This window comes from Ischnura elegans, chromosome 3, assembly GCF_921293095.1.
Source record: "Ischnura elegans chromosome 3, ioIscEleg1.1, whole genome shotgun sequence".
NCBI lineage: Eukaryota > Metazoa > Arthropoda > Insecta > Odonata > Coenagrionidae > Ischnura > Ischnura elegans.
Window position 1 is genome coordinate 28,412,681 of NC_060248.1, and position 12,782 is coordinate 28,425,462.

Genomic DNA, 12,782 nt, shown 5'->3' on the forward strand with positions numbered 1-12,782 from the left:
GAGCGAGCTCCTGAGCGAATAATTGCAATCAGCGAAGACAGCGCACATTGCGTCATCTTCCCACTTTCTTCACTCCGTGCAGCGAGTGAAGAAAGTGAAAAGTCATGAAGGCTAGCGGATGGGGTGGAGTGTCATGAATTCCCACTTATTTTTCCTCTCGCGTGTATTTTCTCGAGAAAACGTTTCGCTCGACTTCCAACGAGGTTCCTCAGGTTCATTGGAGTCCAATGAGAGAGACCATTCTGCTTTATTGGATATGATGATAGTAGAGAAAACTCATGGATGCACCGCGCTTCAGTGTTTATGAGGAAGCACGCCGAAGAACGAGTGATTTTTTTCCCAGAGACTCTGATTTACTAAAAATAAGAAACGGAACCTAATTGTAAGTATCCCTAACTAGCAGGCACTTAGGTGCTCAAGGAAAGGGTGCTCATTGAAGAAATGGCATTGCTAATTGAAGAAGTCCGAGAGCTGAGATTATTTGTGCCATTAGGGGAAAGAAAAAAGAGTGAAGCGAAATCTGGCGCAAGACCTACTCGGCTGTGAGCAGAAGGCCCGTAGGAGACCATGTATTGCGATCCTATCTTAGCAAACCCTGCTCGTATTGCCACCCATGTAGCAAAAGCAGGGATCATAAAACATCTCTAGGATTTCATACTAGGCATTCTGAATATGAAGCCAACACTGAAGACACCACGCCATCTGAGGGTGAGAGCTTCACTGGAATCAATTGTGAAAGAAATGCTGGTCATTTACCGGTACCCAGCCTGGTTTAATTTAAAAAAGAATGTCCCGTAAGATATTTAACAACCATCACGTACTTATTCACGTAGGAAAAATACTAGAAAAGGTTTTCAACTAAAAAAAAACTTTATAAGAGTTAAAAAAATATTGAAGTTTAATTTTGTAGCGTCCATGTATTTTCTATAGAATTAAATGCTAAGTAATGAATATTTTTGTGAGATTGTTGGTGTTCAAATCAATCATCAGTGCCAAAAATAGTCCAGCATTTGTTACAAATCAAGGGAGAAAAATTGATTCCAAAATAGTGCTTCTTCACGGATTGTATGTTATTAACCTCATAATGAAAATGCTGAAAAATTACGACATTTCCTACTTTTACCATGGCATTTAATTCCTTGGAATATATGAGACACTTTCAAACACATCTATGGAATTTTCAGATTTAAATCTATGGTATATAGAACATTGTAAAATTTAATGATGCTATTCTTTGAAAAATATTTTAAGTTAAAAATATTAATTTAAGTTAAAAAAAACTATACCCATTCACACAGACTCGGGTATGGATCAAAAGTTTGCGGAAAGACTTCCAAAACTGCTGTGAATAGAACCTGGGCCATTAAAGTGGGAAACAAACATTCAAAACACAGTAGGCAAACTGACAGCCATTCACGTCTTTGGATGTGGGGTGAGTTGATAAAAGTAGAATTGCGGAATAATTGGAGAATCATCAGGGTACGTGAGGAGAGGCCGCTCAGCCTCGCGACTGCAAGGAGAAGAAATGAAATCGCTGCACTTCCTCCCACGGATATAATAGTGGAGCCCCATCCTCGCAAACAGCCATTTTCCAAGAACCGCAGCGACTGCCATTTGCTCGGCCTCGGATGAAAATTACGTCCCGAGTGGCACTCGTAATTTCCTTAGGAAAAAATATTCCCAACACAGCAAAATCATTTAGGAGGAAAATAGGTAAATGGAATCAAACAGTAAAGAGCGAACATTCAGGAGGAGAAAGAAAATAATTATTTTCCTCGCTGTGACTCTCGGCTATAATCATCCAAGCTAAACCAATCACGAAAAAAATTATATTGAAATCAACTGATACCTTACATACGAGGCAGTGTTCGCCAGTTCGTATTTAGCCAGTGCAAAATATTTAGTCCTTAGGATACAGTTGTGAAGAAAAAAGTAAAAAAAATTCATGGAAGATAGATACAGCCTTCTTTTACATAAATAAACAAACAGAACACAAATTAAAAAAAAATAAATTACAACGGATTAAAAATAAATAAAACCTGCCGAGAGAATCGGTTTTTTTCGTCGTAAAGAAAATTTACGAATCACAACACTGGCTTTAATTTTACTTAATTGGCATCAGTGACAAAAACATCCGCATTGTTATCTAAACTAAATAGAATAACTTCAAAATTAAAAGGTGAAAATTAATACAACAGATAGAGAGTAATATCTGGTTCGTAATGATACTTTGTACTAACTGATTCCTCATTTTTCGTGGAAACAAAGCCACGATAGCCACATCTAAAATAGTACATATGATACACTATCTTCCCCACCACTGTTATTTTTATCAAATATAATGACAGGTAGGTTATTACCTTGGATTGAATTATTATGCAATAAGTGAGATTTTCGAGAATATTTTGAGTCACGTTCCAGGTATTTAAACTAGATAACGGTAACGAAAGTACTGAAAACGAGGTGATGATAAATTTCCACATTGATACTACAGAAATGTATACAGATCAAGATAAATAATCAGAGAAGGAAACGATATAAAGGCAATATCAAGCTAGTATAATGGAAATCCAGAGAAAAAACGTACTCGAGTACAATTGCGAGGGTTTTCATACCGTTTGATATTCCTTTATGCAAAATTTATGTTTCAAAAATTAAACCCGGCCTTAAATACAATAAAGGGATAGGTATGAAAGGAAGCAGTCGAGCGGCTGATACGCGGGTATCTTCATATCATTGACACCGTAGGAAGCCCATAAGATAGTTCTCCCTCCCGCTAACAGATGGCAGACGGCTGACCAAGAATTTCTGCGGATATCTCCATCTCAGTTACGTCGCTTAGATCCATACGGAGACAAGGAATACAGTTCAAAGGCATGGAATTAATCGTCAGGGAATGTAGTATGCCATAGTATTTTAGTTTGTCATCAAATAATCACATTGCCCCCTGGTCCCACACACCACCGTTGGGTTTGGCATGTGTTTTTGTATGACATAAACATGATGAGTTTCATTTCACTTACGGATTCACAGCAGTACCAACCGTTATCTAACATACGGGAAGTGTGTTTTCAAATCAATATGGTTTTATCCCCAAAAAATGATGGCTATATGTATCACACTCATGGAAATCAAGAATAAGGGATGGATAAACCATGGTAGCGGTACCAATGAGGCCTTAACATGAAACACTGACAAAGTTATATCTCCACTCACAAGCGTTTAATCAATTACGATTATTATTTAAGACCAATTTGCCTAACAGTGATTATAACAGCAACGGAGAACAATACACAGTTCAGCGAAGATGAAAGAAAAATATTGAAGCAAAACGAAATGAATACTTAGATTAAGGGTAGTTAACGCTTCTCGATTAAGACATATTTGTAATTAATATAAGAAGAAGCCTGTCCTTGGATAAGTAAAAAAGGACTTAGCATACTTCATCAGTCTTCCTGCTCAGGACAAAGGTGTTCTCATTCAAACAAATATCATGGAATAGAGAAATTTTTGCAGAGAGGTAAATGGCAGTGTCGCCGCGAAGATGGATTTTCATGACTCGGGAATGTCTATTGGAAATGGTGTATGCAAGCCAAAGCCCGCTTCAAAATTTAAAAAAATATTCTCTGATTTTCTAATTCGGGCACATTATAAAGCCTTAATCAAGGGAAAGCCCTAACTGATCTGAAGTCTGGCAGAATGGGAATTCTAAATCTTTGATACGCATTTCATCCATCTTCAATATTCTTTCCGCGTAAAGGCTTGAATTGACGCAAAATAAAACTCCGTTAGAGGACAACAGGGAGTTGGTTGAGCGAACGACACCAATTAGATACTAGGATGGAGGGTATCATTTGAATACTCAGACGCGGGGGCCAATGACTGAACCCGGCATTGCTGTAAAAACTTGTCAACATAAACCCTGCATTCCTTGGATTACGGATCACAGACAAGGGAAAAATCGCGTTATTGATGAAGTCGCACGACTCCTTTGAGGAAAAGATGACACGAAAAAGGTAAGCAGTTCCCTCCATTGCGCTTTAAAAAAAGAGAGTCTGGAGTGGTCCAGGGAATGAGCGAGTGGAAGGGGTGAACGCCTTTGTTTCTTGAATTTCCTCTCCACTCCCCACACCCAGCCTCGACGCTGGATGCAGGGGAAAAAATAACACGGGAGAGCAGCGTTGAAAGGAGAGGCACAAGCAAAAAAAATGAGACGGAAAAAAAAATGAAGGAATCAAGGCGCGAGGAGGAATATGAAGAAAATATTCACTCCTCTCGCGCTACTGCTTTGCAGAAAAAAGAAATGGAGCAACAAAACAAAGGCGAAAGAATAAGAAAGCAGCCCGGAAATTCACCCCGCACCGCCCCAAGTGACACATAAATTCATAATGGATTGAGAGAGGAGCAGAGAGAGAGAGAGAGATAGGCGTTCAGGGGGTTCGAATGGTAAATAAATGAAAGACGCGCACACACCTTGGCCTCGTCCCCTCCCCTGAGGAACAACAACGCAAGTCGTCTTCCACCGAGGAGACGAGTCGCGCCAAATGTAATACGTGCGGGTGCCACTCTCCGCCCCCTCCCACTTTGGAGTAATAATTTCGAGGCGATGAGGAGGATGGAGGTTGGTAGTGGGGGTAGGAGCGTCGTTGCGAAAGAGGCATGGGGTGAGGAGGAGACACTTTTACTTCTCCCTCCCTCCCCCCCTCTCGCGAAATGAGCGAAACGACTCGCTAATAAAGCCATCCATCAATTCGCACGGAAACTTCAAGACCTCTCTCTCTTCTTCACTGTTTCTCTCCGCGGGGAAGAAGGAATCTTAATGAGTCCTCCCAGATTCTCTTCCCCCAACTCTCTTCCCTCACTCCACTTCCGTACTCCTAGACCCTAACCACCCCACCCCACGCCAGAAATCTAAGTTTAAAGATTCCTCAGAAATTGATGGAGCGGGAAAGAGATGCAATAAAAAATATGGAAACCCGAGAAGGACTGCATTAAGCACATAACGGGAGGAGTAAGGCGAATGCAAAGCACATAACGATCAACGAATTCAAGGATTGAGTAGCATTGTCGTGCACTTGCCTCCTGGATATGTACTGGAGCGAATAGATGGGTGTATGTTTATGTTAAGGCATACGAGTGTGTGCATACAAATGCTCTGAATAGGTAAGGAGGAGGTATCGCGGAAGGTATTGGAGTGAAACACGTGACATAACGAATGGAATGTTTCAACCAACGGGATCTAACTTCTAAAATAACCATGACCATAAAAACGTCTATCCCTGAAAGTCAAGAGAAGTGACGAAGTTCTCGTATTAATTTTTCACCGCGTAGCATACGTATGATTCAAAAGTAAACAGGCTATCCACTGCAAAGGAACCATCCTTTCTGAAATTCACGTCATAGATATATTCTAGAAAAAGTAACTAACGGAGATTTTTTCACACAGGACATTCCAAACGTCTTCAACTTCCATCAATTAAGTGATATAGTGTAAACAACGAGGGACAGCTTCAAACCTTGACGACAACGAATATGGCAGCATGGGAATTATTTAAAGACCAAAGGTACAATCTCTTGCGCCTCAGGTAAGAACTAAGACTATTAGTCTTGAACTTCGGAGCAATGGTTGTGAGCAAAACATGTTCCGCTCGGCACTATTTCCTGACCACGCAAAGAATAATCTCCGACGGGCTGAAAGATGCAAGACGCCCGACCTGCGTCTCTCCCGCGGCAGGGCCAAAGCAAACTTAAGCCACAAATCTCCTTGTCTCGCCTCGAAAACTTCTTCCGGGGGCAGTCACCCCTCGAGCCTCACACAAGACCCGGATGGAGGGACTAAGAGGGTGAGGGACACTGTTAGACAACGCTCCCTTCAATTCCTATAACAACAATTCCTATAGCAATCAAAAGAGTCTATTCGAGGAATAACCGCCAACTGGCCATCGGTGAACCGGTGCACTTCAAGTGGCGAAATACAACAGGGGAAAAAATCATTCCCCTTAACCGGGATTCGTATTCGGACCTTCGATCTTCTGTGGATCTAGGTTCGATTCCCGCTTGAGGCAGATGATACGTCATAAGGAATTTCTGCTCAATCAAAAAAGGGGTTATCGAAGAGATATCATTTGAAGGCTAATACTCCGAGTAAAATTCTAGAAGGAAGCGTTATGGAGAAAAGACGAGAAACGTTGGGTAGAGGCCAATTGACAAATAAATAAGGTGTGTTAAGCCGATATGCCAATAATAAACTTCACATCCGAATGTCCACACCTGGATGGCTCTGTTTACCTAAACGCTTGATCTACTTCCCTCCTAGTTATTCATATAATGTTGGTGTCTCCCTTTACATCCCGATTCCGTTACTGTAATATGGCATTCTTCAGTATCCTCTGGACCCTCTGAGTTTCAGCCCCTTCGTTCCACACCCACTGCCCTATCAATGCCTCTTCCAAAAGGTCGCAGTTTCCCCACGATAAACACAAAGTCGCACACTTTCTCGTATTGTTTCCTACACATAATTCCCACGAGCGACGATAATTAAACGTAGCTAATGCTTTCTCCTCCTGTCACGCCATAGAAACAAAAAATGTTGATATTTAAAGTCGAAAGTTTTAGTTGAGGTAAAGTTTATTTAAAATCGAAAATCATTATGGAGATTTGATACTAATAATATTCAAAGATTGAAGTAGGTGCAAGGCAGGGGTGTAAAGAATGGGAACTTTGTGATGATAAAATAATCATTACCATAATTATTCGCACCACTTCCCAAACGCACACCCCGAGACGTCAACAGGATTTGGTACCCCCAGCTTCTCCTACCACCACTACCTCGTCATCTGCAAACCTGGGAAAGTGAGATAATTTCTCAAATATGCACACGCCTAAGATTTTCGGGACGGTGCAGACGTCTGAGCGAGAGAGTTTCCATCTCATCAACCAAATTCGCCGCCGCCCACCTCCGACCATCTTGCAAGTCAACAACACACGCCTCAAACGAGAGAACGTCTGACGACATACTCGGCGAGAAGAGACGGTTTGTTGTACAAACGACGTGTTTTTAGACGTACCCCAGCGGAATAAAAATGAAATGCCATTACACGATAAGCGAAGGGAAACGGTTTCCCGCTTCCATTTTCGATGATACGTCACAGTAATACGGAACCCTACGTTTTCGAAGCCATTTTCACCACTTCTAATGACAAAATTTCTCTACGAAAACAAACTTCAATACTATATGTACTTCTTGATCCGAAATCCTCATTCGTAAGTTAATAATAGCATTGATAAGAGCCTAGACCATCCTTAAAAAATGATCGAAAAAACGTCCATCCAAGTATTTAGAATCCTCATCTGTTATCAAGGGTACAATCACAGTAGCCATTGCGAGAGTGATTGATACGACCCTGAGACAAATTTTATGTACTCAGTTACATAGAGTAGCAACTGGTGTGCTTCAGATTTACTTCATGCAGAGCTGGAACGAAAACAATAGCTTCTCAAAATTCCTAGATATTTGTTTTACGAAAACATTTGGATATGCGTACAAGCATAGTAAATTATGTAAAACAGGAGTGTTACTGAGAAATATAAAGTAAACATTAGATATACACGACAATAACGTAAGATCCATACGACACTAATGTATATTCCATATTAAACAAATCTGTGATGTACACATTTAGCCCCTCCTTGAACGTGAATAATATAAACCTCCACTACGCCATTGTTGGCTATCCAAAACAATCACAGCAACATTCTCCAACAACGACCAATCTCCACACTCCCACGGCCTCGCCTAGTAAGCCTACGACGCGGCGATTAAAAAATGAGGCGATCAGAGATATAGGTAGGGAGGAAAATGGTAGGGGATCGGCAGAATGGGATGAGAGGGGAGCAAATATAACGCAGGGAAGTGATGGAATACGCGAAGAACGGCGAAAGAGTCGAGGAAGGAGATGGAGCTGCACTGCAATTCTCGAGATGCATTCTTTTGCGACGTTGGCGTCACGTGCTGCGTCAATAGTGCATCGGGCGCGAGAGAGGTCTCCGGAGAGGAAACAAAAAGCACTCGCAGGGAACATGGGTAGGGAGCGAGAGCGAAGGAGGGGTCCAAAGGACACGGGACCTTCCCAGCTTAAGTCTTGGCTCAAACTCGCGGGCGAGAGGGAACATTGAAACTAGTTTAGCTCAGTAGCTTTTATGAAGATGCAGAGAAATATATTCTAGGCTCAATCATAGAGAGGGAGGGTAAAGTTTCATAATTAAATGTATTCAACGGTATTCGGCGAGATGTTGTGGAGCATATTACAATGATTAATGAAAATGACAAACTTTGTGCATGTTCACAGTATTTATTACAGTACGACGCGTTTCAGCGAATCGCTTTCGCTATCATTAGGTACAAATGCAGGCTATATATACGCATATATACCTATAAGACTTCTTGACTGAAATCTGCATTTGATGCCTGATGATGGCGAAGGTTTTTCGCTGAAACGCGTCGTACGATAATAAATACTGTGGACAAACACAAAGTTTTTCATTTTCATTTATCATTCATAATTAAATGTAATATTCCGATAAAGGTAGGTGTACATGCAACACAAAGCGTTAGTTTCACTTACCAATCCCACAACTCAGTATTCTTACACAGAGTTCCCTTCTCCAGGGCGGCATAAGACCTATTACTATTCATGTTATCCATGAATCCTCTGATATTACTCCCCCTTCCCCGCTGGTCAAACATCCTTCTCTCCTCAAGGCATAAACTCCATCCACACACACTATCTCCTATTCAATTTCTCAAGTAGTTTTTTCTCATACGCCATAAAAACTTCTTTGCTCCTCATCCCTTTTACTTTCTCTTTTAAATCTCTCTTTCTCATTATTTCATAACTTACTGCTGAGCCCTAACAAACGTACGTGGAGGTGGCTCATACAAATACTGTCAGTATTCGATCCCCATATAAAATTAAACTGTGGAAATCCTACGATTAAAACACAATAAATTAATTAAAAGGATTCTACCGATTAAGGTACGTTTCCATGGAGTACTTAAGAAGTATTCTGAAGGGCTCCTCTTCTTTCTTGGACTTCCCTCTACAATTTGTTTCTACAATTTTCGACATCTTTCTTCCCTTCCCTCCCAGAAAACAATCATCAATTCACAATAAGGTCTACTCCCCTTTATGCTATCTAAAATAAATCCAATTCTCTTCCTTCCTATCCCTCATTTATCCAGCATTCTACCCTCTAACACTTGTTTTCAACATCGCCTCCCGCTAAATACTCCCTCCATCCATACCTTTTGTCTCCCCCGTATCTCATCTAGAAGCTGCCACTCCTCACCCACCATGTCCAGCACTCCGTCGTTCCTCCTCCTTTCCGCCCACTTCACCTTCTCCATTCTTCGCCACACCCACTTCTCGAACGTCGCCATTCTTCTCTCGTCCTCCTTCCTCAGTGCCCATGTTTCCGTACCGTAAAGCGCTACACTCCAGATCAGACTATTCACTAACCTTTTCTTTAAACTCTTGCATAACGATCCTCTCAGAAGCTCCTTCCTGTTCAAGAACGCCTCCTTCCCTAAAGCCATCCTCTTCCTGATGTCCTTGCTTCTGTATCCGTTTTCCTCTAACGTGCTGCCCAAATAGTTGATCTGTTTTACCTGCTCGAGCTTTTTCCCGCCCTATCTTTATCTTGTGTCTCAATTTCCTCGGTCGCGATGCAGTATCGGATAAATGTGCATCAGACTGCCGTAAAAGAGTAAAAAATCTAAATACCTATAAGTATCATAGGATTACAGTGGCTTCATTTTTCATCCACCTAAAACTATGTCCTGGATCAACATCTTGGCGTGAGTTGGCCATGAAGACGTGAGAGCAAGCGAAAGAAAGAGGGAGAGGGAGATATCTTCCTCGCTTCCCTCCGTCCTTCTCTAAACCCTTTCCTTCCTTCCTACCCTGTCCCTCCTTCCTCCACGACTCGTTCCACTTCCGAAACTCACCCCGGAAAGAGACAGCAGCGCAAACCAACCACCTCCCTCTCCCTCCTTTCCATTCGCATTCCTCACTCCATACGAAACCCACCCACGCAACCCAACCCAGTCCAAATTTCCTCCACCCCTGTCCCTCGTGCTTTCCTTTCCCCGCCCGTCCTCTTTTCAGTAAGTCGCCATAGGAGACACGAGGCCAAGGAGGGTGGGAGGGGGATGAGAGGGTGGTGGAGGCAGGCAGACGCTAAGGGGGAAGAAAAACGGGGATGCGAACATTTTTCGTCAGTTGCAAAAACTCGAAATAAAATTTCGGTTCAAAGAGAATACGAAATAAGCTTTAGCACTTTCGGTCCCCCTCCCCTTCCTTCCTCCCCTTCGCCGCTCCCTTCCCTGGCTCTCAGCTAATCCCAAAATACATACACATACATGCATATACATACATACATCCCTCACGCTTCCAGGTCATTTCCACTCCTCACCCCGAGATACCGTCTCTGAACTTCCTCCTGGATCCATACCCTTATGTAAAGCGCACTAACTTCACTCCCACCCAAAGACCACTCTCGGCTATAGTGAAATGGGAGAACGACAGCAATTGGGAGCAAAGATGCGACGAGGTCAAGAAGGCGGCTATAGAGGATGATAGGACAGAGGCATACTCTTAAATGTTGCAATGAAGCCTTAATCATAAAGGATTGAATAGTAAAAGTCTGGAAAAAAATCTTATAAGCATATGTAATGTGACTGAAACACTCACTGCTCATTGACTGCTCAATCAGCGAGGTCGGTGCAGTCATCAATATGAAAATAAAAATACGTTAAAACGAAAAATACTCGCGTGTGCAGTAAATGTATTTCATTTTACTGTTATCTCAAATATTTTTCACCTTCAGCATTAGTTTTGGACAAGCAGACAGCTTTTGTAGGTACGTTATCGTTAAACCCTACATTCCTCACTCATGATTCTAAGCTGCCTTTGAATCCCATTTTTGAGCATAAACGAAGGTCAAGAAGCCCTAACCCTACATAGCTGTAGGTGAGCTCCGAAATAAACGAAGACAGTAAAATACACAACTTTAAAAAAACGGGAAACGTTTGTAATGAAATCTGGAATATGCGGATTTCGATAAGGATTCTACAGAGGAATGATCAAAATCTTATAGACAAAAGGGAAAGACTCTTTCAACCAAAACTTGATCGCGATAACGACAACATATCAAATCATTTTAAAGCTGAGACAGTACAAGAGAATATTTTATGGGCGCAGAGGGATTCAATATCCTCGAATCGGCGTTAAGGGAAATCCGAGCCCAATCCCCTCAATCAATGCACTGAATCAGGCGAGATAAAAATAATGTGCCTACGGAGTGAGAAGAAGGGGGAGTTGGAGCAGAGGGAAAGAGCGTGCAGGGTAGCGGGGGAGGAAATTAGGGGAGACAATGGGGTGGGAGGAGGAGGAGGAATGAAGTCACCCCAAACATTTTCCGGACTTTTTCCATATGAAATGAATATGAACGTTACTGCATGTACCTCGAACATTATGACCAAACGATTTCATGGGTACGTCTTCATAAATGCAATAAAATTACGAAATATTATCGAGAAGGTAAAATAAAGCAAGCCCAAGCAAGGAGAAAGACGCATTTTTATATTCTGAAAATATTTTTGCACATTCGCGCGCTCACGTCAAAACAAGGCATGCACATACACTAATTCAAGGTTATTTTATGCATACCGCCCTCCATTTAACTAAATAATTTGGATCTCTATGCAAATACAATCGCAGAAGCTAGAAGTCAACAAATAATAGAACGTACTTTACCAAATAAACATATTTTTAATTATATAACCATCACGTTCATAAAAGTTTTAGAGGCTATAATGTTTTCGGAGTGTGTCTTTCCTTGGGATGGCGTTGGGCGAGGGCAAGCATGTATGTAGTTATGTGCACGCAAGCACATACATACGCACTACATAGAAGAGAATGGGGAAGCGACAAAAATAAAGGGTACGAGGGTGGAGAAGGGAAGGGGTGGCATTACATGGGGTGAGAGGGGGTGGCACGAGCTAGCATTATACACAAGGAGGCTATTAGGCCAACGAAGCTTTCCCTTCCCGAAACCTCATCTCTTTCGACCACCCACCAGCACATTTTCTTCATCCCCCTCTCTTAGCAGCACCCCCAAGGGGACGGGGCGCGGGGGGAGGGAGACGACGACAAACGCGCCTTTCACTCCCACAAAGGGAGCAAGATTTTATCCAACAACCCAAAACCCTTATTCCTTTAAAACCATGGCCTGCTCCCCCCATTTCGCCTCCTCGCTCAGCGGCCTTTCTCCTCCCCCCAAACCCTGGAAACGTGTGAGAAGTATTCCTACACACAAGTATGTCCCTCTCATTCCCCGACACAACCACCACCTCCACGCTCCCAATCTCTCAATCCTTAAGCCTACCAACCCGCGTTTCCTTCTCGCAGCCGTGTAAGGCGAAATAATAGCGACTAAGGCGTTCATGTATGGCTCAATTCGTTTCCAAATACCGATAACTCAAAGCCATCGAGTGTCTCGGTGGTCAAATTTGAAAATATAAAGTCCGTTCCGATAATCTGCCGCTTAAAGTAGTTTGTCATTTATTTCGAAGACACTCTCAACAACTCTATTTACGGATCCAATCCACTGACTCCACTCATTATCTAGTTCCCCAGGTCGCTCCTATTCACTAACTGCATCGTTATCCTTTCAAAAACTAAAATAATCACGAATCTAGAAACCAGCCAACCTCATTCAAT